This window comes from Heterodontus francisci, chromosome 2, assembly GCF_036365525.1.
Source record: "Heterodontus francisci isolate sHetFra1 chromosome 2, sHetFra1.hap1, whole genome shotgun sequence".
Taxonomy (NCBI): domain Eukaryota; kingdom Metazoa; phylum Chordata; class Chondrichthyes; order Heterodontiformes; family Heterodontidae; genus Heterodontus; species Heterodontus francisci.
In genome coordinates, this window is record NC_090372.1 from 12,072,390 (window position 1) to 12,097,863 (window position 25,474).

Here is a 25,474-nt window from a genome sequence, read left to right on the forward strand (position 1 = left end):
CGCCTTAGGTCGCCCGGTGCCCGATTTTCTTTGATAATGCTCATGTGAAGCACTTGAGTCATTTTATTATGTTAAAGGTGCTTTATAAATGCCAGTTGTTGTTGTTGTTTAGCATAGCAAACCAACTCTGGAAAACGGAATCCTACTCTCCCACCAAATAGTGTGTTGGAAGATGCACCATCTGATGTGTAATTAACGAGGTGTCGGGTGAACTCCCTGGTCTGCTCTGAGTTGGCTATCTCACCTGGAACAGAGGTCAGAATGCTCTGATAAAAGCAAAATACTGCAGATTCTGGAAATCTGAAATAAAAACAAGAAATACTGGAAATACTCAGCAGGTCTGGCAGCATCTGTGGAAAGAGAAGCAGAGTTAACGTTTCAGGTCAGTGACCCTTCTTCTGAACTGGCAAATATTAGAAATGTGAAAGGTTTTAAGCAAGTAAAGTGGGGGTGGGGCAAGAGATAACAAAGGAGAAGGTGTAAATAGGACAAGGTCACAGAATAGCTGACCAGAAGGTCATGGAGCAAAGGCAAACAATATGTTAATGGTGTGTTGAAAGACAAACACCCTATCTGTACTAATGCTTTGTCTTTCCAGTTCGAACTGGCCTCGGGAGCCAAAGTTAACCATGGCAAGAGCGAGGCCATGTTCTTTGGGAACTGGGCTGACCAATCCTTTGCCCCCTTCACTGTCAGGTCAGACTACCTGAAGGTGTTGGGGATATGGTTTGGAGGGGCTGGGGCGTGCACCAAAACCTGGAAGGAGCGAGTAGCCAGGATACACCATAAACTGAGCATGTGGGAGCAGCGATCTCTTTCCATTGTGGGTAAGAACCTGGTCATCAGATGCGAGGCACTCACGTTGTCGCTGTACGTGGCGCAGGTCTGGCCCATACCCCACTCCTGCGCCGTGGCGGTCACCCGAGCTATTTTCCGCTTCATATGGGGATCCAAAATGAACCGGGTCCGGAGGGACACGATGTTCAAACCCCTTGATAAGGGCGGAAAAAACGTACCCAACGCCGCCCTCATCTTGATGACCACCTTCGTGTGCGGCTGCATCAAGCTGTGCGTAGAGCCCCAGTATGCAAACACTAAGTGTCACTACGTGCTGAGGTTCTATCTGTCCCCAGTGTTGCGAAGGATGGGTCTGGTCACATTGCCGCGGAACGCGCCATCCAATTGGTCTGTGCCATACCACCTATCCTTTGTGGAAAGGTTTCTACAGAAAAACACCTTTGACCACCAGTCCACCAGGCAGTGGTCTGCACAGAATGTCCTCAAGGCCCTATGGGAAAAGGAGACGGGGGATCCTGTCGGATGGTTCCCTGAGCAGACTGCCAAAGTCATTTGGCGGAATGCCTCATCACCAGAACTTTCAAACAAGCACCAAGATATAGCTTGGCTGGTGGTGAGAAGGGCCCTCCCCGTCAGATCCTTCCTGCACGCCCGGAGTCTCGCACCCTCTGCACGCTGCCCTCGAGGTGGCCGTGGTGGGGAAGAGACTGTTGCCCACCTCCTTCTAGAATGTGTCTTTGCAAAGCAGGTGTGGAAAGAGATGCAGTGGTTTTTGTCGAGGTTCATCCCAAGCAGCTCTGTGACACAGGATGCTGTTCTCTACGGGCTGTTCCCAGGGACGCACACCGAGATAAACATTAACTGTTGCTGGAGGACTATCAATTTGGTGAATGATGCTCTTTGGTCTGCCTGAAACCTGCTGGTCTTCCAGCGCAAAGAGTTGTCCACGACCGAATGTTGCAGACTGGCACATTCCAAGGTCCAGGACTATGTGCTGAGGGACGCACTAAAGCTTGGGGCAGCTGCGGCAAAGGCTCAATGGGGAAAGGCCACTGTGTAAGGTCCCCCCACCAAGCTGAACTGAGGGGTTGGATCCATGGGAAACCCCTCAACTGTATCCAGAAAATATTTGTTTTGCTGTAAAATGTACATGGCATGTGAAATGAAATGAAAGGGTTGTGAGGCAACTCACTCCTCTATTGAAGGAAACTGATCTTCTTTGCACTTTTTGTATTGTTTGACTTTGTGCTTTTTGGAACTGTTTTGTAATGTATTTTTTACAGTTTTGTATGAATAAAGTATATTTTGGAAATAAAAAACTGCCTCACAAATGCCATCAGCCCTCGACCTAGTTTAATGGGCAAAGTCATGAAAGGCACTATATAAATGCAAGTTCTTTCTTTCTAACAGTGTGAGTTTGCTGTCCTTGATGCAGGACAGTAGCTTCATACAACATAACAAGCCCTTTCATCTTTAACTCATGTCTCATTGTCTTTCCTTGGATCTATTACCACTCTCTCCATCCTCTCGTCGTGCACCAAAGTGACCTTTATGGAGACTTGCAGCTCCAAGCCTGTTAGTTAACAGAAGCAATCTCGCTCCTAACAGCTCTGATTTAACGGCTCTTTGCCCTTATTCAGTGCGAGCCTGTTCTGAAGGCAGCACCAATCAGGCTACAGTGGTCAGAGCTATAGAAAACAGCGCTGTTGAAAGGGGAGTCATCCTCAAACAGCAACATGTAAAATAAAACTGCAAAATGCTACAGATTTCTGCCCAAGATATCATGCTGTTTATTTTCAGGATGTCCCTTTCTGGCCACCATATCGCTTTGTCCTTATTATTCTTTTGCCATAGTTCCCGATATGAGAACAAAACCTACCAACTCTTCGCACTCAATGGATATCTCACCAGAGTTATCAGACAAATTCAAGGTATATGATTTTCATTGAAGCCAGCCTCATGCCAGAGGCTTGCCTCCCAGCAAAAGCATAAAACCATCACACTACGTCGGTCATAAGGCCCATCAGTGCTTTAATAGAAGTCTGCAGCTCTACTAATGCTGATGTATCAGCACTGAGCCATTGATCCTCCCCAGTTATGGCTCGGAGGACTGCAGGATGTCTTGGTAATTACAATCAGATGTTCTTCCAAGCAAATACTGAGCAGAAATAATCTGTAAGTGGTGATTTCACAGCAGGAAGTTCAGGTGCTGCCTGTTGTGTAAATATAGAGTCACAAAGCCACAGGAAAAAATGTTACATTTTTAAAGGAATATATAACTCAAATTTTAGAGTTTTGAATAACCTGTTTTACTATCATACAGGCTCCCACCTGCCAAGAATGAGGCATATTAATTTTGTCACATGGACATTAAATTTCAAATTGTTACTGGGAAGAGAAGGTCTGTGAGAACGGGTTGCCAGGCCCCTGGCTGGAAAGATATTTTTGCATATTAACAGACAGTGGTTGAAACAAAGCAGCTATCCCCTCCTCCAATACAATCCACAAAACAGACCTGGTCAAACCAATTAGTCGCATGACTAACCTGCTTGGCAGTCTGTTTTTTTTTCTGAATTGTACAGTTTATGAACTGAGCTGGCAGAAAGCTCTTTGCTCCTGGATTGAAAAGACCACTCCTGGCTGGCTTGCCATAGCCTCTCTAGTCTGCTCCCATCATTTTCTCACGGAACTCCGAAAACCGACTGAAGACACATGAACCCCAAGAGAGAAAAGTCTCCTACAGTGAACGAGGTTTAAGAAGAATACTGGGCCCCAACAAAAAGCAAGATCTACCTACAAAAGGACTCCACAGTGAGCTCGAAGAACCGTAACAACTCCTCTTCAGATATTGCCTCAAACCTTTCCACTTTAATTTTTCTTCTGCTCTTTTCTGTCTCTATATGCATGTGTGTATCATGTATGTATGCTCGCGTGGATGCGTCGTGTATGTGCAGGCATCAACCGAATTAGAGTTTAAGTTTAATAAAATTTCACCTTTCTTCTTCAAACCTAAGAAAGCCTGTTTGTGCTCATTTCTTTACCTTATAATTGGAAAGCAGTGAACAAGGATTCACCAAGGGGGAGCTTAAAATCTGTGTGTTTAAAAATAAAAGGTGAAGGCTGAAAGGGAACCCTAGACCTCTTTCTCACCTGGTCGTAACACTCACCAAAGATTAAAAAAACTGCAGATGCTATAAACACGAAATAAAACATAAAATGCACAGCGGGTCTGTCAGCATCTAAAAAAACCCAGCTAAACTGTTGGGTAGACTGTTAGCCACGGCTCAGCTGGTAACAATCCTCACCTCCGATTCAGACTCAAGTCCCACTCAGGAGACTTGAGTACAAGAGTGTAGGTGACACTCCACTGCAGTACTGAGGCAGTGCTGCACAGTCAGGGGTGCTGTAAGGGGCCAGAGAAGGACACTATTTGATAGTGCGGTGAGTGCAAAGGTAGGTATTTACTGGGCTTTATTTATATCTCTTCCCTTCATTTGACTTGAATCGGGTGGGAGTGGGGGGAGGGGTGGGGATCCCTCTATATTGTGAAACAGTGGAGAGAATCTCAAGCAGTCTGGTAGAGATTACACATCTTAATTCAAGTGAATAGGCTGGAAATATTTTCACAGCATATGGTTGATTAAATATTTTAATTATAGGTTGTCTCTTAAGTGTTGTATAATTCTGAGGGGAGCTTATTTAGATGCTCTCATTTTTCAATGTCTGCTATGTCATTCAGTGTTTTCATCATTTGCTGTTTCTGCCATGGGTACATTGCAGTGATGATAAATGATAACCCTGTAAATATTTACCTGTGTTCTTTATTGTGATAAATATCAGGCATTGACACTGCTTCTGACATAAGAAAGTTAGAAATGACTGAGGAATTCCACCTCCCCCCCCCCCACCCCCACAAACCACCATGCGGAAATCGTAAGAAACAATTGAAGAAAGTAATGTCAGCTAGACCGAGGCGGTTGTACTTCTCAACTGAGAAGGCTGGTTTCAGATTCAAGCTGCACTTCTGCAGTGAAGCATATATCCCAGGCTGGCACCAGAGCAGTACTGAGGGAATGCTGCACTGTGGAACTGGATATCCAGTGGTTACAGTCCCAGCAGCTATGCCTGGGCTGCACCTGCCAGTAACCTCCAGTGTTGACCCTATCGGGGTTTGCATGGTGATTATGAGGGCACCTCATTAGCGTTCAGCTAACGGGTGCCCTTACCATGTCTGGCTTGTCTCAGCCACCCTCCCGCTGGAAGCTCCAGTACCTGCCAGTTATCCAGGAATGGGTCGTGCCCACAGATTTCAATCTATGCCCCCTTGGCCCCCTTTTTGGAGGCTGGAGTGCTACATCTCAAGCAACATACCAGCCTCCAGTTTTACACCAGGTCCCTTATGAGCTGGGGAAGAGGGAATTCCCAGTGTGGGGAGCCCCAGCCCCTACTCGCATGGCTCACCATGCAAGGATTGGGTGGAAGCCCTTGGAGGCAAAGCAGGATTTTCCAACTCTGGTCAGGAATGGCAGATCCAGGTTCCGACTTGTTTCTGGTTGCCATTCCGTCTGATTTTTTTTTCACCCGCCCCATGTGCTGAAAGGCCATTGAGGACTGAGATGAGGAGTATGTTCAAGACAGAAATTGATGGATTTGTAGATATTAAAGATATCAAGGGATATGGGGATAGTGCGGGAAAATGACCTTGAGGTAGATGATCAGCCATGATCTGGTTGAATGGCGGAGCAGGCTCAAGGGGCTAAATGGCCTACTCATATTTCCTATGTTCCTAAACTACAACTTACCGCATTTACTCCTCATCTCAGTCCTAAATGGCCTTTCAGCACATGTTACTTTCATTGCTAAGCTTAGCTGCATCAGCCGTGGCTCAGTTGGTAGTGTTCTCGCCTCCAAGTCACATGGTTCAAAAATCAAGGCTGGCAGTCCAGTGCAGTACTGAGTGAGTGCTGCACTGCTGAAGGTGCTATCTTTCAGATGAGATGTTAAACAGAGGCCCTGCCTGCCCTATTGGGTGGATGTAAAAGGCCCCATGGCACTATTTCGAAGGGGAGTTATCCCCAGTGTCCAGGCCAATATTTATCCTTCAACAACATCACAAAAACAGATTATCTGGTCATTGGCACATTGCTGTTTGTGGGATCTTGCTGTGTGCAAATTGGCTGCTTTGTTTCCTACATTACAACAGTGACTACACTTAAAATACTTCATTGGCTGTAAAGCACTTTGATGTGCAGCGGTTGTGAAAAGCCCTATATAAATGCAAGTCTTTCTTTTTTAATATTACAGACAATAGACTAACTGCAGTAATTTTTCTTGTGATATATTATCCTCCAGGCTTAAAGTAAACAAAGGTGAGAGCAATCCGATTTCAGTACAGAAACAGTAACAATCACTCCTGCTAGCTACCCTATCCAGTGATGCATAGGCGTTAATGAATTTCTATTTAAATCAAATCCCTAACAATTTTATTTCATTGACAAACATCCTGTAAACAATTGAAGACAAGCTCCTTCCCCTGCTTCTCTTCATCCTCTACAATCACTGCACCACACTTCACCTCCTTCTCCTCATACTCACACAGTTTGCACTTCCAACTCCCACCAGTAATGCAACTCTCACTTCCCCATAGTCATTAACAGCACAGATGGAGGCCATTCAGCCCAGAGTCCATGCCAGCTCTCCTTGGTAGATCCAGTCAGCCCCGCTTCCCTACTCAATCCCCGTAGCCCTGCAAGTTTATTTCCCTCAAGTGCCCATCCAATTTCCTTTTGAAGTCATTGATTGTCTCTCCTTCCACCACCCTTGTGGGCAGCGAGTTCCAGCTCATTTTCACATACAAACATATATTTCACATATGTTCTATAGGGGCATTTAAGCGACTCTTGGATAGGTACATGGATGATAGTAGAATGAAGGGTAAGTAGTTAGTTTGATCTTAGAGTAGGTTAAAGGTTCGGCACAACATCGTGGGCCGAAGGGCCTGTACTGTGCTGTACTGTTCTATGTTCTATGTTCTATCTATGTTCTAAAGATATGGTGGTGGGGTGAGAGGAAGTAAAGCGGGAGGAGCAAAAATACCATGTTAGGCCTGTTGGGCCGAATAGGCTATTTCTGCACTGTGGATACAGTGTAATATAACACAAACAGAAAATAGCTACTTGTATTTTGACAAGTTGCAACATCTAGTCCTTATGTTAGAAGTCAGACTGTGTTTGTGTTAGACTTTAGTATTTCGGATTTTTCAGCCCTGGGTACGGACCAACATCTGGAACTTTCAGAATCATCTGAATTTCATTAGTTGACCGATGTATATTTTTGCCATCAGATATTAGTGCCCACATGACCGTAACACATTTAGATACAATTAAAGGTGCTGGGTAAGATGTTCTATATCATCATCCATCAGTTAAATCACTTGCTTTTGTGCATTTCAACTAGTAAGGTTCAAAGTGGTAATCACAAAGAACCTAGTATATATTTGTAATTCGCCTATATTGCTGGTAATTTGCAGCTTTCTCTAGCCACACAGTAGCATAGCCCACATAGCTACTTATAGATTGGGATTTTATGCTGGCGACGGGGGTCTTGACATCCAGCAAAGGTGATCTGGAGAACCCCATGTCACCTCTTCTCCAGAAGGCTCATGCCGAATCTACTGTCCATCAGGCAACTAAGTGGACAGTGGAGGGCCGTCCACAGGATCAAGGACCCCCATCGCCAGAGGTCCCACCCTCGTGGAGCTGCCTGCCAATCAGAGGCTGGCAGCTCTTCCACTGAGCAGCACCACCGTGGAGGCGATGGCTTCTGCCACGGGAGCACCTACTGGAGTTACAGGAGCAGCGCTGCATACAGGCTGCAGGTAGGTCAGGTTGGGAGGGGTCTTGCGGGGAAGATGGGTTGTTAGCAGGTGGGGTGGGGGGGTGGCTCTCAGCGGGGGCCCCTCACCCTGTTCCCGTGCTGGTTCCCTCATTTAGGCACAGTGCTTTTTAACAAGGACTACCCTGGTGCCCCCCCCCCCCACGACCCCTCACCACCACTACAGCTGGGAAGCAGCCCGCATAGTTTTTCATGCTGTGCTTCCCATACGCCAACAAGCCCACCCGCCAAACGACTAATTGTGGCAGTGGTGGGAAAAGTCCCTTAATTGGGGATTAATTGCCCAGTTAAGGGCCTCAATTGGCGGCAGGGCAGGAAGGCCATTCACAGGCCTTCCCGCCCCAGACTAAATTTTGGCGGAGGTGGGAAGATAGCAGGGTCCCCCGCCCCCCCCCCCCGACCACCAACCCATCAGATTTTATGCTCTACCCGCCTCCAAACCTGCCGTGGGTGAGAGCATAAAATTCCTCCATAATGTGAAAGAAAATCCATTCTGCACTATTTTATTTCAATGTATTTTAAATTAACTTTTAAAGCAAAAACTAGCCCCTGTGCTCAATAAAATAAAGACCTGGCTCCTATTGGGGTAAATGTCTTTCAGCAAACTGTTTTGAGGGGTCCAATTTATTCAAAAATAAAGTACATGAACACAGATTGTGTTTGTATGAGGGACTTCCTGAAAGATGGTCTTTTAATTCCGTAAAATAAGACTGTGACTGTTGGGAATCAAGGTCAAAAGCAAGAAATAAAGAAAAAAGAAAGACTTGCATTTATATAGCGTCTTTCACGACCACTGGATGTCTCAAAGTGCTTTACAGTCAATGAAGTACTTTTTTGAGGTGTAGTCACTGTTGTAGTGTAGGAAATGCAGCAGTCAAATTGCACACAGCAAGATCCCACAAATACAAATGTGATAATGAACAAATAATGTTTCTTTTGTGCAATGTTGATTGAAGGATAAATATTGGCCTGAAAATGTTGGAAATACAGCAGCAGTGAAAATCTAAGTGGAAGTCTCGGATCAAAGCTTTGGTCAGGGTCTTTGATGTTAGAGGGAAACAGATGTGTTATTAAACCTGTATAGATAAAAGACTGGGCCGGTGAAAATGAGTGAACTCTTGCTGTACAGTTCAGTTTAACAATAGGGCAGCAGCAACAAATAAAGCCCTGTAATTAAATTCCATCAACTTTGGCCAGATAGAAAATCCCCCACAATATCTATAAATCAATTAGTTTTCACCTTTCCCAATTTACACATGTAAGGATAAGGATTACTGGAATTAATTTTCATAGTTTGTTGGAAGGGAAAACAAATTACAACAGATGAGAATTAAAGAAGACATAATTCTGGGTTTTTTTGCTTTGTTTTCTTGAAGAAATGATGATAATTCAAATTCAAGTACATCATTTGTGCACACAAATCAATTGCACAGCATTGCTCGAGCCAGATTCGGCTGCACTTAGTGTACTAATTATATACTTAAATTAATTTGAGCTTTACATTTAGGCTGACACCAGCAGAGTACTGGAGGATGCAGGACTGAGGGACTGTCAAAAGTGCCATCTTTCCACAAGGTGTTGAACCTGCTCGTACTGGTGTAAGAGCAGGGTGTTCTCATCGCGTCCTGGCCAACATTTCTCATCAACAACACTATTTAAAACTAGATTATCTGATCGTTATCTCATTTACTGTTAATGGGACCCTTGGACATCACGTGTTGGATCTTATTACCTGCTGCAAGCCCAGTCTGGCAGCTATGTCCTTCAGGACTCGGCCAGCTCTGTCAGTAGTGGTGCTTCCGAGCCACTCTTGGCGATGGACATTGAAGTCCCCCACCCAGAGTACATTCTGTGCCTTTGCTACCCTCAGTGCTTTTTCCACACGGTGCTCAACATGGAGGAGCACTGATTCGGCAGCTGAAGGAGGGCAGTAGGTGATAATCAGCAGGAGATTTCCTTGTTCGTGTTTGGCCTGATGCCATGAGACTTCATGAGATCTGGAGACAATGCTGAGAATTCCCTGGCGACTGTATAATACTGTGCTGCCACCTATGATCAGTCTGTCTGCCAGTGGGACAGGACATATCTAGGGATGGTGATGGAGGAGTCTGGGACATGGGCTGTAAGGTATGACTCTGAGTATGACTATGACAGGTTATTGCTTTTGGCACAAAATCTCAGATGTTAGTGAGAAAAACTCTGCAGATTCCACTGGAATATGAAAGTTATTTGACATTATTGCTAAGTGCACGCAGGAATGTGCAACTCCAGTCCTGCTAGTTTTCCAGGAAGTCAGGCGAGTTATAAGTTTTGGATTAAGGGGGCGGATTTAGCAATATAAAAGGGAGCCAGTGCACAGATATCACTGTCCCACGATTAAAGCTACATATGCAGAAAGCGTAAAAGTGTCTTATTATTATCAGTTATTTATCTATTTATGGGTTAATATCAGCAACTATGATATCAGGCAATAACAATGCTGAACTTGGCTGCAAGCTGTTAAAAAAAAAAATCAACAGACTTGCTCTCATGGATTTTGAATTATTGACATGGGTTAGGGAACGTGCTTTTTTTTTTACATACATATTTTAAGATGCTGGAAGCTTATATAATTTATTAAAGCAGTTATCGCTGCAATTTGTAATGCCTAGCCAAAGCGCCTCTGCTGTCAAGTTGTCTGGCACACAGCCTGTTCCCAGATCACCACCAAAACTCCCTTTGACCAGCCATGCATCTTCTCTTCTCTCTGATTTTCTCCCCACCAAATGAACTCACAAGCATCACTAGCCACCTACCTACCCAGTATAGCCCAAATCTGGAAATAAACCAAGAGAAGATTAAACCTATATTCATTTTCCATCCCTCTCCACTAATGACTGGCATTTATATAGTACCCTTAACGTAATAAAGTGCCCCAAGGTGCTTCACAGGAACATTATCAAACAAAATTTGATACTGAGCCATATAAGGAAATATTAGAATGGGTGACCAAAGGCGCAAAGGGGTAGGTTTTAAGGCACGTCCTAAAGGAGTGAGATAAAGAGGTTTAAGGAGGGGACTGCAGAGCTTAGGGCCTAGACAGCCGAAAGCACGGCGGCCAATGATGCAGTGATGAAAATCGGGAATGCGCAGGAGATCAGAACTGGAGCACAGAGATTGGAGGGTTGTAGGGCTTGAGAAGATTACAGGGGCAAGACCATGGAGGGATTTGAAAACAAGGAAGAGAATTTTAATAATCAAAGTGTTGACAGTCTGGGTGCCGATGAGCACAAGTTTGATGGGTGAGCGGGACCTGGTGAGAGTTAGGATATGGGCCGCAAAGTTTTGGATGAGCTCAAGTTTACGGAAGGTGCAAGGTGGGAGGCTGGCCAGGAAAACATTGGAATAATTCACTCGCAGCATGTAGATTTTGGAATATCCAGTGCAGTTCTTTAAACATGCACATTTGAGTTTTTTTCCCAAGTTCTCCCATGTATTTAATAGATATTTCTTCCCTTCCTAATAGGTTTACTTGGAGGGAAAGAACAGTTCCTATCACCATGAACTGATCTGCAATATATCACTGTTGATTTCCATACAAAAATGTTTCAAGGTTATTTTAAGGCTGAGACTGCTTTTAATATCAGGCTTTGTATGATGGATGGCAGCTTTCTACCACGATGGACATCAGGTGCCAAGTATAAATGGATGTTATGCTGCCTCCTCACATCCTTCTCAAGAACACAGCTCACTGGAAGTTAATTAGTAGTCAATCATCCTCTGGTATTCTAACTGCTGAATCTGGACTTCAAAGTTAGTGATATGAATTACAACTACCAATTTTAAAATATAAAAAATACTTTATCAGCTGTGTGCCAAATTCCCAAGCAAGTCTAGTTACCTCAGCATTGAAATTTTAGTCAGCAGTGCCTATGCAAATAAGACCTACCAAAATCTGTGCCCCTGCACCCTCTTATATTGTATATTGGCTCAGGCCCAGCTCATTTTGCCGAGTATTAGATTAATAGCTCCACGACTCCTGTGTCAAAATGAAATCCTTAATCTGTCGCCTGATTCTTAAAGATTCAAATTTCATTCCTAACCATCATAGAGTCATGGAGTTATACAGCACAAAAACAGGCCCTTCGGCCCATCATGTCCGGTCATCAAGGACCTATCTGTTCTAATCCCATTCTATTCTAATTCCTGTGTATATGAGGCTTCTGATTAAGGACAGGGGCCCAGCCTTGAAAAGAAAACTGCTTCCCTCACACAAGCACTTATTGTAAGGGAACTCTGCCAAGTTTCAGTGCCAGGGCTGAGTGTGGACGAGTCCGGAGGTCTGCCAAGTTTCTGAGTGTGGAGGAGTCTGCTTCTAGCTTGTGTGGGATCCTCCCACATGGCACCAGCCCTCTGCAGTCTACCCTGCACTGCGTGGTCACCTCCAGGGACGCTGCAACCACACCATCACGCAAAAGTCAGCATTCAGACATATTGCTGAGAAAATGTTTCCCCTGGTTGGGGAATCTAGAACTCAAGGTTACAGTTTCAGAATAAGAGGTCAGCCATTTAGGACTGAGATGAGGAGAAATTACTTCGCTCAAAGGATTACGAATCTTAGGAATTCTCTATCCCAGAAAGCTGTGGCTGCTCAGTCGTGAGCATATTCAAGACAGAGGTCAATAGATTTTCGGGTACTCAGGGAATTAAGGGATCTGGGGATAGTGCTGAAAGATGGAGTTAAGGTAGAAGATCAGCCATGATCTTGTTGAGCAGCCTTCTCCAGCTCCTATTTATTGTGTTCTTATCTTCTGCAACTTTGCTTAAAGCCCTAACAGCTGCCATTACAAACAATGGGGTCCAAGCTTGGAGAGACAGGTGTTCATCTTGGATAGATTGTGGACCATATAAAGAGGGGGGTTTTCAAGCAGACATTTATTATCAGCAGTCTGATCTCCTGTAGATCAGTGGAAGTGATCAGTCCTGGCCCAAGGGGTTGATATTGGCGTGACAGGATGCAAGGTGGGAATGGAAGCATGCCTGCTCCCTCTTCACATCCTCAAACCAATACCGGCATCTATGCCAGCAAATCAGCTGGGCCAGACAGGCCCTGGCAGCAGCCGAGATGGAGCGGCCTGCAGCCTGGCTCAAGCACCCAAGTCATGAGCCATGAGCATCTGAAGGGTCCTAACATGAGCAAGAGCAGTGTTCAACCAGTACTGCTGAGGCCACTAAGACAGCACCTTGGATACTTACAATAAATGCCATGAGTTAATCACTTGAGTGAGAAATGAATGGAAGATAAATATTATGTTTGACATTAAATTAAGCCCTTTACCACATTTGGTACATCGGTCAACAGTGTGGTTAAGTAGCTGCTGAGTCTGTATTGTCAGTATGTCAGTGATATACAAGTTGTCTTCATGGGTTCAGTGTGCATTAGTCTGGGATGAAGAGAGTGGTGAAAGGAGGTATCAAGGCTGGTTGAGCAGAGGAGTTGGGTTCTGTGCAAGTTTTCAGGGCAGGAAAATAAGTAGGTCAGTGGGAATCACTGAGTAATTGGCTAATCCCTCAAATCTCTTGCTGCAAGGTGTAAAGGTGACCCTCCCGTTTGTGCTGCTCCCTCTCCTTCCTCCCAGTCTCCCTCACCCAATGAGGACTGCTGCTGCAGCCCAGCCTCCTCCAAATGCAGGCCTCTTTTTTAATGTGAGGGTATGCAGTATGCAGCACACCACAACAATAAAGTAGACCTTTTGTAGGGAAGCCTCATTCTTCAGCCAGTTACAACACCTGAACATCTGTCTCAGCTGATCCTGGTGGTCTCCTGGTTTCGATTATACCTGCATTTTTTTTTTTATGGTCATGGGGTTGCATGAGGTGTCATTAGCCCTTGACCCCCAGTAGCCATCTTGTCACATTTCTCACAGGGTGGAATATTGGTTTCTCAGGATAAGTGAATTATGACGGCTCCCTGGATATATACAAACCTGCAGGATTGTCTTTCTGTAATCAGTCACTAACTGAGCATTGATTGAGTGGCAGTCTTTGCTAATGATGAATGCAAATAGCTCCTGATAGCCACGTGTGTGCAGTCAATGTGCCTTGCACATGAAGAAATATTTGTGTTCTCTCTTATGTACTGCGAGGTCAAAGGGGATGGAGACGTAGTGTTCAGCCCTGGTGAATAGGGAGTCATTGTTGGAGTCGGTAACCTGCTTAATACAGCTCACTGCCCCTTTAAGCACAGCTCCAGAGCCTCTCAGAGACAAGTCTCTGTGGGTCTGGCATTAGTTGGAACTTCAGTGATTTAATTAAAATGAAGTCAGTGTCTAACAATGCTGTTGGGCTCTGATTTAAATACACTTGTGCTCCACTGTCTAGCTAGATAGCCCAGTATATTCAAACTTTGTTTAAATTGACTGACCACCATGGCCAAACATTGACAGGTTCAATATTTGTGTCTGATTTTTTAGTAAGTCTTCTTACGCTAATTCTATCTTTTCATTTTATAATGCGTCACATCACTTTGTCCAAGTACAGCACTTTGCGTCACATTTCATCTGCCATCTGTCTGCCTGTTTATATAAATTATCCAAATCCGTCTCCAAACCCTCAGCTACTTCCTCCATTTCTACCTTTCTATTATACCATCATCTACAAATGTGATAAACAAGCATTTGATCCCAGTATCAAGGCCATCTGTGTAAATGAGAAACAATAGAGATTTCAATTACTGACTCCTGTCAAACTCCTACTGGCAATAAATCTCTCATGATTGATATCTTCCAGCCAAATCCAGCTCCTGATTCTGCTCTGCTTTGCCATGGTTTTCCACATAGAATTTTGTCAAAAGCCTTCTGAAAGTGCAAATGAAACAGATCAGAGAACGGACCTGTTCGCTTTATCTTAACATCCTTAGAGAGGTCAGGTATGATCTTCACCTTCTAAAAAGAGTTTAATTTCTTGGCTTTGCCCCTCCTGATCTCTGCAACCTCCTCCATCCATACAACATCCACCTTCCCTGCCCCCAACTCTGCATTACGCTGCCTCCTACACATCCTCCCACCTTCTATCACCTCAACATTGGCTGCATAGCCTTCAGCTGCCTAGGCCGACATTGTGGAGCTCCCTCTGCCTTTCACCTCTCCATCTCCTCCGATAAAGAATCTCTTTAAACCTTACCCTTTAACCCAGCTTTTGAACACCCCTCCTAACATCTCCTTTCTTTGATTCGGAGCCAATTTTTTGATTACACCTCAGATGAGGCACTTTGGGGCATTTTTGTATGCTAAAAGGTATGATATATATATAAATTCCAGTTACTTCTTGTACAGCAATCTGCTAACAAAGACAACAACAGTGCAGTGTGAAGGTGTCACTGGATGTGACTGATGCACGGTGAGGGTGTTGGCAGGTGAGACTGGCTGATGCACTGTGAGGGCATCACACCTCATAATTATGTTACATAATGGAGTTCATTTTCACCTTCACCAACTGTTGCAGAACTCCCCCAATTTTCATCCCCTTGAAATCAATGGGCAGTTGCTCTGCCAGAGCCAGGCAGTGATGGTGAAAATCATTCCCCAATACTTGTACACCCCCACCCCTTTGGGGGCCCCATTGACTTCCATGGAAAGAAAGACTGGGAGACACATTAAATGGGCTGCCGACTCCCTATCAGCTCTTTCAAACTTTCACACAGAAGTCAAGATCTACCTCAGCTACGTGACTGATACGCCGAAGTGAAAAACCAGTTAGAAACATCCCGAACAAGAAGAACTTTTATACAATAGGGAACTTTAATGATGGCTAAACTGCATTAAAATGCAAGCTGGGAAACAGGAACATTAACAGCCAGCCAAAAGCAGCTTGTAACCAAGGACAAATATTGGGATATTAATGGATTGGCAGAACTGACTTGCACTGACTTGAGGTAAGACCCCTGTTAAACTTCAGCAAGTGACACACATAATGAGATAACCCCACTAAACTTTGAACCAATCATGAACAAAAGGGCTATTGACACACGTGAAGGAACCAATCATTGAGATATACATGTAAAAATCAGAGTGAAGTATGGACACAAAGAATATAAGAACTTAACATTACCTAGCTCCATTATTGCACTCCGCTAATGGAGCGAGGATATCTAAAGATTCAACAGACTTCAAGTGATCGTTAGTTTGGCCACCAGGCACTTGAAGACTCCAGGACAGGTTCAGTTGTGTTTCTTCTTTAATCCGTGTGTTATTGGTTAAATAAAATATTTCTGTGAGAGATATTGGACAGAATCTTTGGGTCCCACAAAGGTTGGGAATGGAGATGGATAGGACTCGAAAATACTGGTGCCAGCCAGTGTGCCAGCTTTCCAACCTCGTTCCCGATGCCAGTCATTTTACTGGAGGCAGGTTTGCGACCCAGCAGGGCTGCTCTTATTCTTTGAGGCTGGCAGCCAATTCATTTAATCAAGAAATAAAAATAGAAAGTGCTGGAAATACTCTGCAGGTCTAGCAGCATCTGTGGAGAGAGAAACAGAGTTAACATTTCAGGTCTGTGAATAAATGTTAATTGTGTTTCTCTCTCCACAGATGCTGCCAGACCTGTTGAGTATTTCCATCACCTTCTGCTTTTATTTTATATTTCCAGCATCCACAGTATTTTGCTTTCATCACTGCCACCATGTAATGAGAAGCTTTTTATGTTGTCTGATGCAACATAAATGAGATACGTGGAGTTCAGTTGATTGAAGATCTCAAACAGGTTTATTAACAGCTAACAAGTGGAGAGCTAATTGTTTACAGCACTTGCCTCTTGGTGCTACAGTAGCAGAGTGAGACTGGCATGTAGTCACATGACCTCATCCTGGTACTCAGCTCATTGGCATACTAAGATCATAAAGAGACATCACTCTTAAAGGCAATCACATAACAGTCTCATTAAGAGCCTTGTTAAAGGCAGTTAAAAAAGACTGAGTGGAATTTTCTAATTGGCCTCCAGTTTCCTGACATGATGGGGGCAGTTTAACTGCCTGGAAGCGGGCACCCAGCAGCAGGCTGGGGGTGCCGAGCTCTAGGCAGGCCTACAGGCCCTCCCTGCCTGCCTGGGTTCAGGCGGAGCCAAAGGATGCCCTGTAGCAAGATTATTCCCCCACTATCATAGCCTGCCTGCTTTTTCTACTTTTTTATTTAAATTTTTAAGAAGATTGGTGGGAGGGCACCTTCATGTTGAAGCTCCCTCTCAGTTACATACCCTTTACTGCAGCCTGCTGCTCCCCTCAAGCTGCAAGGCCTCTGATTGGCCCTCCAGCTTTGAGAGACCCCACCTGCCACCTTTAATCGGACAGGTGTCTCCATGCCAATTAAGAGGGCGCCCCAATCAAAATTCCCAAAAGCGACTGTTTCCCCTCGGGAGGTGGGCTCGGGACTCGGAAACAGACCTGACTCCTGATTCCCACACCCGAAGTGAAGATTCAGCCCAGTGTGTTTCTGTTAAGGCAGATTCGGGTCCACGACCCCTACTCTAACATCCAACGCAGGACATGTGAAAGTCATAAATAATTCTGACAACAGAATGCCAAATCTATCAAGATCCTCTTGAAGCACTTTGCTGTTGGGTCACAGGGACACAAGCAGCACAACTTTGAATTAAAATTGGTGAAGCAACACTCTTAAGCCTCTCTCTCAATACTCAAAGACCCTTCACAATTGCAAGCAGCTCCCCTTTCCTCTCCACATCCCGAGCAGTCCTCAGGCCATCAGGCATTTATAAACACATCATGAATTTATAAATTGCCTCTTGGAAAAGTTCATTTTCTCAGCAGTCATTGCTCATGTGCTATTCGCAAAGTACCAGATCTGTCAGAAATACAGCATGGAACAGTAAAGAATGAGAATTTAGCAGCATGCAAACAGGGAGAAACTCACTGCTTGAAATCATCAATTCTGACATTGCAAGACAGACAAGAGGAAAGGTCTGGATTCTTCCCTCCCTATCACTCAGTCTCGGAAGCATATGAATGCTTCTCTGTAGTACACCACCACAAGGGACTCTTTTTTGGATTCTCAAGCGACCTTGTTTTTTGGATGCTCCCATTTTATACAGAAGCAACAACAGTGAAGTAATGTTTTAAATTCCCCATTAATTAACACTTCTAATTTCTTTTCAAACACTCATTTAAATCAACAAATGGGGAAATATTCATGCAACACCTTTTTAAAATGGAGTCCATGCATTATTGCTGCAGTGACCAGGACAACACAGGGGTGATTTTCATCAGCCTATTACTGCTTATTTTTGGCATGAATGGTACAAAAAATATGTATTGCTAAAGTCACACACTAAATGCCACAGGTCCGTCCTTTTCGACCGTGTATAAATATTTATATGAGGCAAAATGACATTTGAAATTTGTCCATGTTATGTTTGTGTTAATCACTGCAGCTACCACTACTTTCTCAGCATGTCCACCAATCAGGTTGGGAGGCGGCCATTTCCAGCGCTATTTAAAGGGATCCTCATCAGAAAACGCTGCAAAGGTTTGGCAGACAAGTTGCTAGGTTTCCTGTCCATTTTGGCTGTAAAATCATTCTTTTCATGCTGTAGTGGCCAAACAAGCTTCAGAAAGGGTAGTGGGTGGTGAGGGAGGGGGCGTTGTGGCAATGGATTTTTTTCCAAAACGGGCACTTTTGCAATTCCATTGTGAATGAAGGAAGAGGAAAACAGCCACAGGTGGAAAGTGGAAATGGAGCTAATGGAGCTACAGGCACACGGAGACCAGCTAGAAGGTGTCTTAATGGAAGCATCTTCAGGAGGTACCCCTCCTTCCGTCTGCACAGTTGTAGGGCCCAAATTGCCTCAAGACCCGAGTAAAAGGATAGAGCAACTAGGATTGACTGGGGCACGAGGCCTCCAGCCTCCCCATCGCCAATGCTGCACGCCCTCTGTCTGCCAATAATGTAATGGCAGCGTGTTCGTCAGAGTTAGAACTTGCAACATGGCTGCACCTCCTCCTCTTTCTGTACTCTGCTCTACTGTGTACCATTTTCACTGGCAAGAAAGGTGTGAATGAGTTGGTGAGAGTTGTGAAGATATTTGCATAGTGTGTGCATGCGGAGAGAAAGGAGCAGCATATGTGGGCAAGAAGTTGGCCATTGTGGCAGCAATACAAAATGTTGAGGTTTTGTTACGAGTGCTTCCATTCTTTTTTGTTAAATTTTGAAGATTTGTGGTTTAAAACTGAAAAGGAGTCCATGGATTTTTTTTTTGATGGGTCACTGAGAGGTCTGAACTGTAAACAGCTACTGGAAGGCACCTATCTTCAAATAATAACCCAGCAGGGATTATTTTTGACTTTGGGAAAGATGTTTGCAGAGAAGTGACAGGTCAAGATTTATAGGGGTCAGAAGGCTCGACTCTGGTGACATTGTGTTTGGTTTTGCTTTGGACAGTGAGTTGGTATTTGGACAATGTGTTAAAAAGACAGCTGGAGAAAACTTGTGTTGGAAGCAAAACCCCAGCTCAGTCTGTTCCATCTCTTTGAAAAAACCTGCCAATATTCCTCCTCTTGAGAAGCTGAGAAGCAAGTGTAAGAAACTACCTGAAACCCCTGTTGCTGCATTTTCCCTGGAAAGCCTGTCTAAACTGATATTCAACATTTCCTGACAAGAATTGTTCAAAGGAAGATCCCAGTGACCACCATCTATACATATTTGGGACATCAAACCAGAAAGGACTTCTGATATCTTTTCATATCTTCTCTTTTTCTTCAAGGATTAGCAAGTATTTAGGCCAATATATATTTTTTTCTTTTTTTGTACTAGGCTCTAAAGAGTAAAACTCTTTTTTAGGTTAACCAGGGGATGTGTGTCTGTGTGTGTGTGTGTGTCTGTGTGTGTGTGTGTCTGTGTGTGTGTCTGTGTGTGTGTCTGTGTGTGTGTCTGTGTGTGTGTCTGTGCGCGCCTGTATTTGACAGGCCAAGGTAAAAAGGGAACTTTAATATTTCAATCTGTGTGTTTATGTTTTGCTTCATTACTGGTTAAGATTTGTTTTATAATAAACTGATAATTTTGTTTGTTTATTAAAGAAACCTGGTTGGTGTATTTTATTCTGGGATAAAAATAGAGTCTATGATTGATCCTATCAGTAATGGGAAAAAATTTAAATATATGTTGTGACCTGTGGAGAAGTGGAACTAGAATAAACAGTGCACTCCTCCTCCCTCAGTCGTAACAGTATGAGTGCAAGCAGACGGAGATGTAGTGCAGTGTTCCACTGTAAATGGAGGAACCACTTCTGCAGCTGGGGAAGGAAGGGTTGGTAGCGTTGGGCATAAAGTGTGGTGTTGCAGGGCGTTAGAGATCAGAAGAGGAGTCGTACCTCAACAGTCCTGGTAAGATCATTACATTTTTTTACTGCACTGTAGCCAGGATATGGGAACACCTGTCGTCATTATGCCACCTGCCTCATAAATACTGACCACCACTGCAATTTGCGCCTCACCTTTAAAAGGTGCAGGCTGGCTTTAAGGAGCTGCCGATCTGCCAGATTTCTGTGCTTCTCCCACCCACCCAGAAAAAACTGAGAGTTGTAGATAAACAAGCACTAACAGCTCACCAAACACTTTGAAATGAGGCCAGATCATTAAACTGGATGAGGCCTCCTGCCGACGTCATCAGCCTTTGGCCACCAAGCAAAGGTGCTTGACAAGTACCAATTTGAGCTCGGTGATCAAAAATAAAATGCAAAAAGCAAAATCAACAACAACTTGTATTTATATAGCACTTTTAAGGCAATAAAATGCCCCAAGGTGCTTCACAGGAGTGTTAGAAAGCAAAATTTGACGCTGAGCCACATAAGGAGATATTAGGGCAGATGGTCAAAATCTTGGACAGTGAGGTAGGTTTTAAGGAGCATCTTAAAGGAGGAAAGAAAGGTTGAGAGGTGGAGAGGTTTAGGGAGGGAATTCCAGATCTGAGGGCTTTGGTAGTTGAAGACATGACCACAAATGGTGGTGCGATTAAAATTGGGAATGCTCAAGAAGCCAGAATTGGAGGAGTCCAGATATCTTGGAGGGTTGTGTGGCAGGAGAAGATTACAGAGATAGGGAGAGACAAGGCCATGGAGGGATTTGAAAACAAGGATGAGAATTTTAAAATTCCAGCATTGTTTAACTGCGAGTCAATGTAAGTGAATGAGCACACAGGTAAGGACATGGTCAGTTACATTTTGGATGACCTCAAGTTTACAGAGGCTAGAATTTGCGCGATCAACCAGCAGTGCATTGGAACAGTCCAGCCTGGAGGTAACGAAAGGCATGGGTGAGGGTTCAGCAACAGACGAGCTGAGGCAGGGTCGGAGTTGGGCAAATCTACGGTGATAGGAATAGGCGGTCTTAGTGATGGCACAGATATGTGGTCAGAAGCTCATCTCAGAGTGAAATATAACAGCAAGGTTGGGAACAGTCTGATTCAATCTCAGACAGAAGCCAGGGAGAAGGATGGAGTTGGTGGCTGAAGAACAGAGTTTGGAGTGGGAACCGAAGACACTGGTCTCGGTCCTCCCAATATATAACTGGAGCAAATTTCTGCTCATGCATTACTGGATGCCAGCCCACCTCACAGGGGTTAAAAAAAAAACTTTTAAAAAGCAATCAAAAGGTCAGCCAATGTGGTTCATTTGTCCACCTCCTTTGCATCCAAATAACAACTGACAGTGGTAGTAAAGAGGCTAACTGTGCAACCCACTGCCGATTGCAAAGGCCACATGTGGCAGCAGGGTGGCCTAATGGGAGGGAGAATTTTTTTTTTACTATTTAAAAAGGATAAAATACTTCTATTGTAAAAACTGCAGTGAATTCCTATTTCTGCTGCTAATTTCATAGGAATTTCAACCTTTTCCAAGGGCATGAACCATTTCAATTGTATTTCTGCCTCATTGTAATGTAGCAAGCATACATAGTGCACAAAAATAATGGATAGATGAGAATGAAGTAGAATGGCAGAATATAATTTAAACTCAGTTACATCATGAACCACAAAAAAAACAGCTGCATTTAAAAGAAGCGTGGGAGTTTATTTTTTTCATTTCTTTGCGACTGACAAAGCAAATATTGTCTTTGGTGTATAACAACATTCATTAAAGGAATCTCCTGTCTCTTGGCATCATCAAAAGAGCATAAGACTTGAGGTTGAGCCCATTCCTCTGTCGAATGGACCTCAACTCATCAATTACCCTTGCTTCACCATTAACTGGCCTCCCACCGAAACTATGATTTTCCGGTTTCGTCACGAATCATTATCTGTAGTTGATGGTCCATTCCTGCAGTCTTTTTCCATTACTCTTCAGTTCTTCAGGATTTTTTCCTTTCTCGCTGATTCAACTATAGCATTCATGAAGAAAATAGACAATGTCTTGTAAACAGTAAAACAGACTCACCTATTCTTCCATATTTCTGAGATTGTGATCACCCTGCTTCCTGTTTCTGAATCACAATGTTCTACCCATCAGGAAAGATTGAACAAGCTGCAGCTCTGTTCCCTCGAGCTAGGGGTGACCTGATAGGAGGTCTTCAAGATTATGAAAGTGTTTGATGGGGTAGACGTAGAGGTGTTTTCAGTTGCAAATGAGACCAGAACTAGGGGCCATAAGCATTAAAAAATCCGAAAGGGAATTCAGGAGAAACCTCTTTACCCAGAGAGTGGAACTCGCTATCACAAGGAGTGCCTGAGACCAATTGCATAGATGCATTCAAGGGGAAGATAGATAAGCAGATGAGAGGGAAAAGAACAGAATATAAATATATGTTGGTGGGGTTGGATGAAGAGGGGTGGGAGGAGGCTCATGTGGAGCATAAACACCAGCATGGATTGAACGGGTTAAATAGTCCTTCCAGGTGAAATTTAGTATACTGTATTCGCTGCTCACAAGGCAGTCTGCTCTACATTGGAGCAACCGAACGCAGACTGGGTGACCACTTTGTGGAACACCTCCGTTCAACCCACAAGCTAGACCCTGAGCATCCGGTGGCCTATCACTATCTTAGTCCAGGCCTTTTCCTGTGTTTTTTTAAAACTGGTACTGTGTTAAAATAACAGAACCTTTTGATAATTGCTCACTAACCATTTAGTTAAGAATACTAATTTCTGCATGGAATATTTTAAAATGAATTAAAGAGAATGTGGAAATACAAATAAAAAATAAATAATAAGTAAGATGTCAGCTTTGGTTCAACAGTAGCATGCTCACCTGTGTCTGAAGTTTGAGTGCTTAACCTAGGCTGATACTCCAGTGCATGACTGAGGAAGTATTGCACAGTGCAAGGTGCTGCTCTTTTTAAAATCAGTTGGTCGCTTGAGGCCCTGTCTACCTTCTCAGGTGGATGTAACAGATCCAACAGCAGTATTTTGAAGAAGAGTGGGGGAAGTTCTCCCAGTGTCCTGGCCAAGATTTAACTGTCTGCCCAAATAATTGAAACAGATTATCTGGTCGGTTATCTCATTGCTGTTTGTGGGATCATGCTGTGTGCAAATTCTCCACCGTCCACTAAAATACCTGATAAAAGCAAAATACTGCAGATGCTGGAAATCTGAAATAAAAACAGAAAATGCTGGAAACACTCAGGTCAGGCAGCATCTGTAGAGAGAGAAACAGAGTTAATGTTTCACGGTGATGACTTTTCATCAGAACGCTAACGAAACATCACAGACCTGAAACGTTAACTCTGTTTCTCTCTCACATATGCTGCCGGTCCTTCTGAGTATTTCCAGTCTTTTAGTTTCCTGTCTCTTTTACGGAAACATTTTTGTAAAGTTTATTTCTGATGTACAGTCGCTATTGTGCCCGACGGTGGAGAACACGATCTGAAGGTGAACCAGCAAAGACAGATAAGAAGCTTCATTGGATCTGCAATCTCAAAGAATCAGGCATTACTTCAATCCTATTTTCATGTGCACATCTTCTGTTTAGACCACAGTGCCAGAGTACAGCTGAATGAAGAAGTGATGATTCGTTGAAATTTTATGCTCAACTTGCAAGTCCCTCTTTTGTTTTTAAAGATACATAATTATTCTCCTTATATTTCAGACATGATTAACAATTTGCTTTTATTGTTCAACACCCATTATTTAAATGAGAGAATGCGCCAAAGTTGTAAACAAGCAGCCATTTGAGTAGCAATAAAAGTCATAATATGAAAGAAAAAGGGAATACACAATGGTTTCATTTATTTTAATTTCTGAATTTGACCAACATTAATTACTGCAGTTTGGACTGCCTTTTCTTCTCACCTCTGCCAATTTTAAATGCCTATCCATTTAGAGGAATTGCCTAATGCTGTATTGTTCTGCTGACGACTAAATTGTCGGAGTTTAATTGACTCCATAATTGGTAACTGGAGAAATAAAAGGAATTAGCAGTATCAAACAAACCATGTTCGACTGATACCCTGAACCAAAGTTAGATTTGCTCATCTATACAGAAAATGTATAAGCACCGTACGGCTTTGCAGTTATATTCTGAATTTGGGAAAGCAACTTCTAGTTTTGCAAAAGATTGTGTTTCAATGCTGAGGCAGACAGTCATTAGCATTTTTCCGAACATCCAGAAAGATCTTTCAAGTTACTAGATTGTGTTCTCAGTATTATCGGTCAAGGATAATCAAGTTCCTTTTAAAAAAAAATAGCTGTCATAAGTTTTGATCTAACAATAAAGATGAGGACTTGAGGGCATATTCTTCCCACCACTGAGTATATTACCAAATTTTTATGGCCTAAACATTTGCAGCTGCCAGTCATAAATGAGGGCTCGTAACTGTTCACCTGGAATGCTCCACGGTAAATTTGCAGGCCTCGGCCCACCACCACTTGTCACATCCCCCCCATCCCCCAAGATTTACCCCATCACTGGACAGAAAACAGATGCAAAGCGGTTCAATTTACTGGGCCAGACTCCTCTGCCCAAATAGTATTTACACTTTGAAAAGTAATCCACTGGATGTCAAGTCCTTCGCAATTCATGGGGATAAAGATCGCTTGTCTTCCATTTGAATTGAAGGAAAAGAGAAGATATGCATAAAATCGAGAAGACTACAAGGTTGAATTTGATGTTGGGCAGCAGCACAGAATGGGTGATGCCACTAAAGCCGACAGAAAAGAAAATCGAGAGTAAAATGAGCAGCCGATTCACTATAGCCCATCTTATGTACTGCCCAACACCAATTTCACCCTCTTAATGTCATAAGCAACCAGGTTTCACAAGATTATCTGCTGCGTGCTTATTAAAAGGTGACGGAGAATATTCTCAAAGTGACCACATGATACCACAATACCCTCACAAGCAATATAAAACGTACTCACGTGCACACACCATGTATCCAGTTTTTATTTCTGTACGTCAGTCATGCGCATAAAATACGGAGTAAAATTACATTATCTTTATCCAAATATAAAGAAATTATATTACCACAGGAAAACTGCGAGGTTCCCACTCACCCTGGGGACTGCGAGCTGATGACCTAGTTGTCCTGACAAGTAGGAAATTGGGATGGGGGAGACAACTTTAAGGAAGTTTAAAATAGGAGGGCAATTTATTTTTTTGAAAGGGGTTGCTTTCTTTTTCGCTGCCCATTTTCTGATTGGGTCCCTTGCTGCACTGACCACCCAGTGTTGACTCCACACTACCCCCCGCCCATGCCCAATCTCCCCATCCTCGGAGCTGAAACACAGGTTTTCACTCAGTGCTTCCTAACAGTAACACCTTTGATAGTGAAAATTCAGGATGGGCACAAGTATAAATCCATGTGGTACCA

At 43.6% G+C, this 25,474-nt stretch overlaps 1 protein-coding gene across 1 annotated transcript in view; it reads right to left on the reverse strand.

The window, feature by feature from the left end:
- myripb (myosin VIIA and Rab interacting protein b) overlaps positions 1–25,474 on the reverse strand; it is a 439,089-nt gene that overhangs the window by 291,084 nt on the left and 122,531 nt on the right. The gene's annotated exons all lie outside the window — the stretch shown is intronic.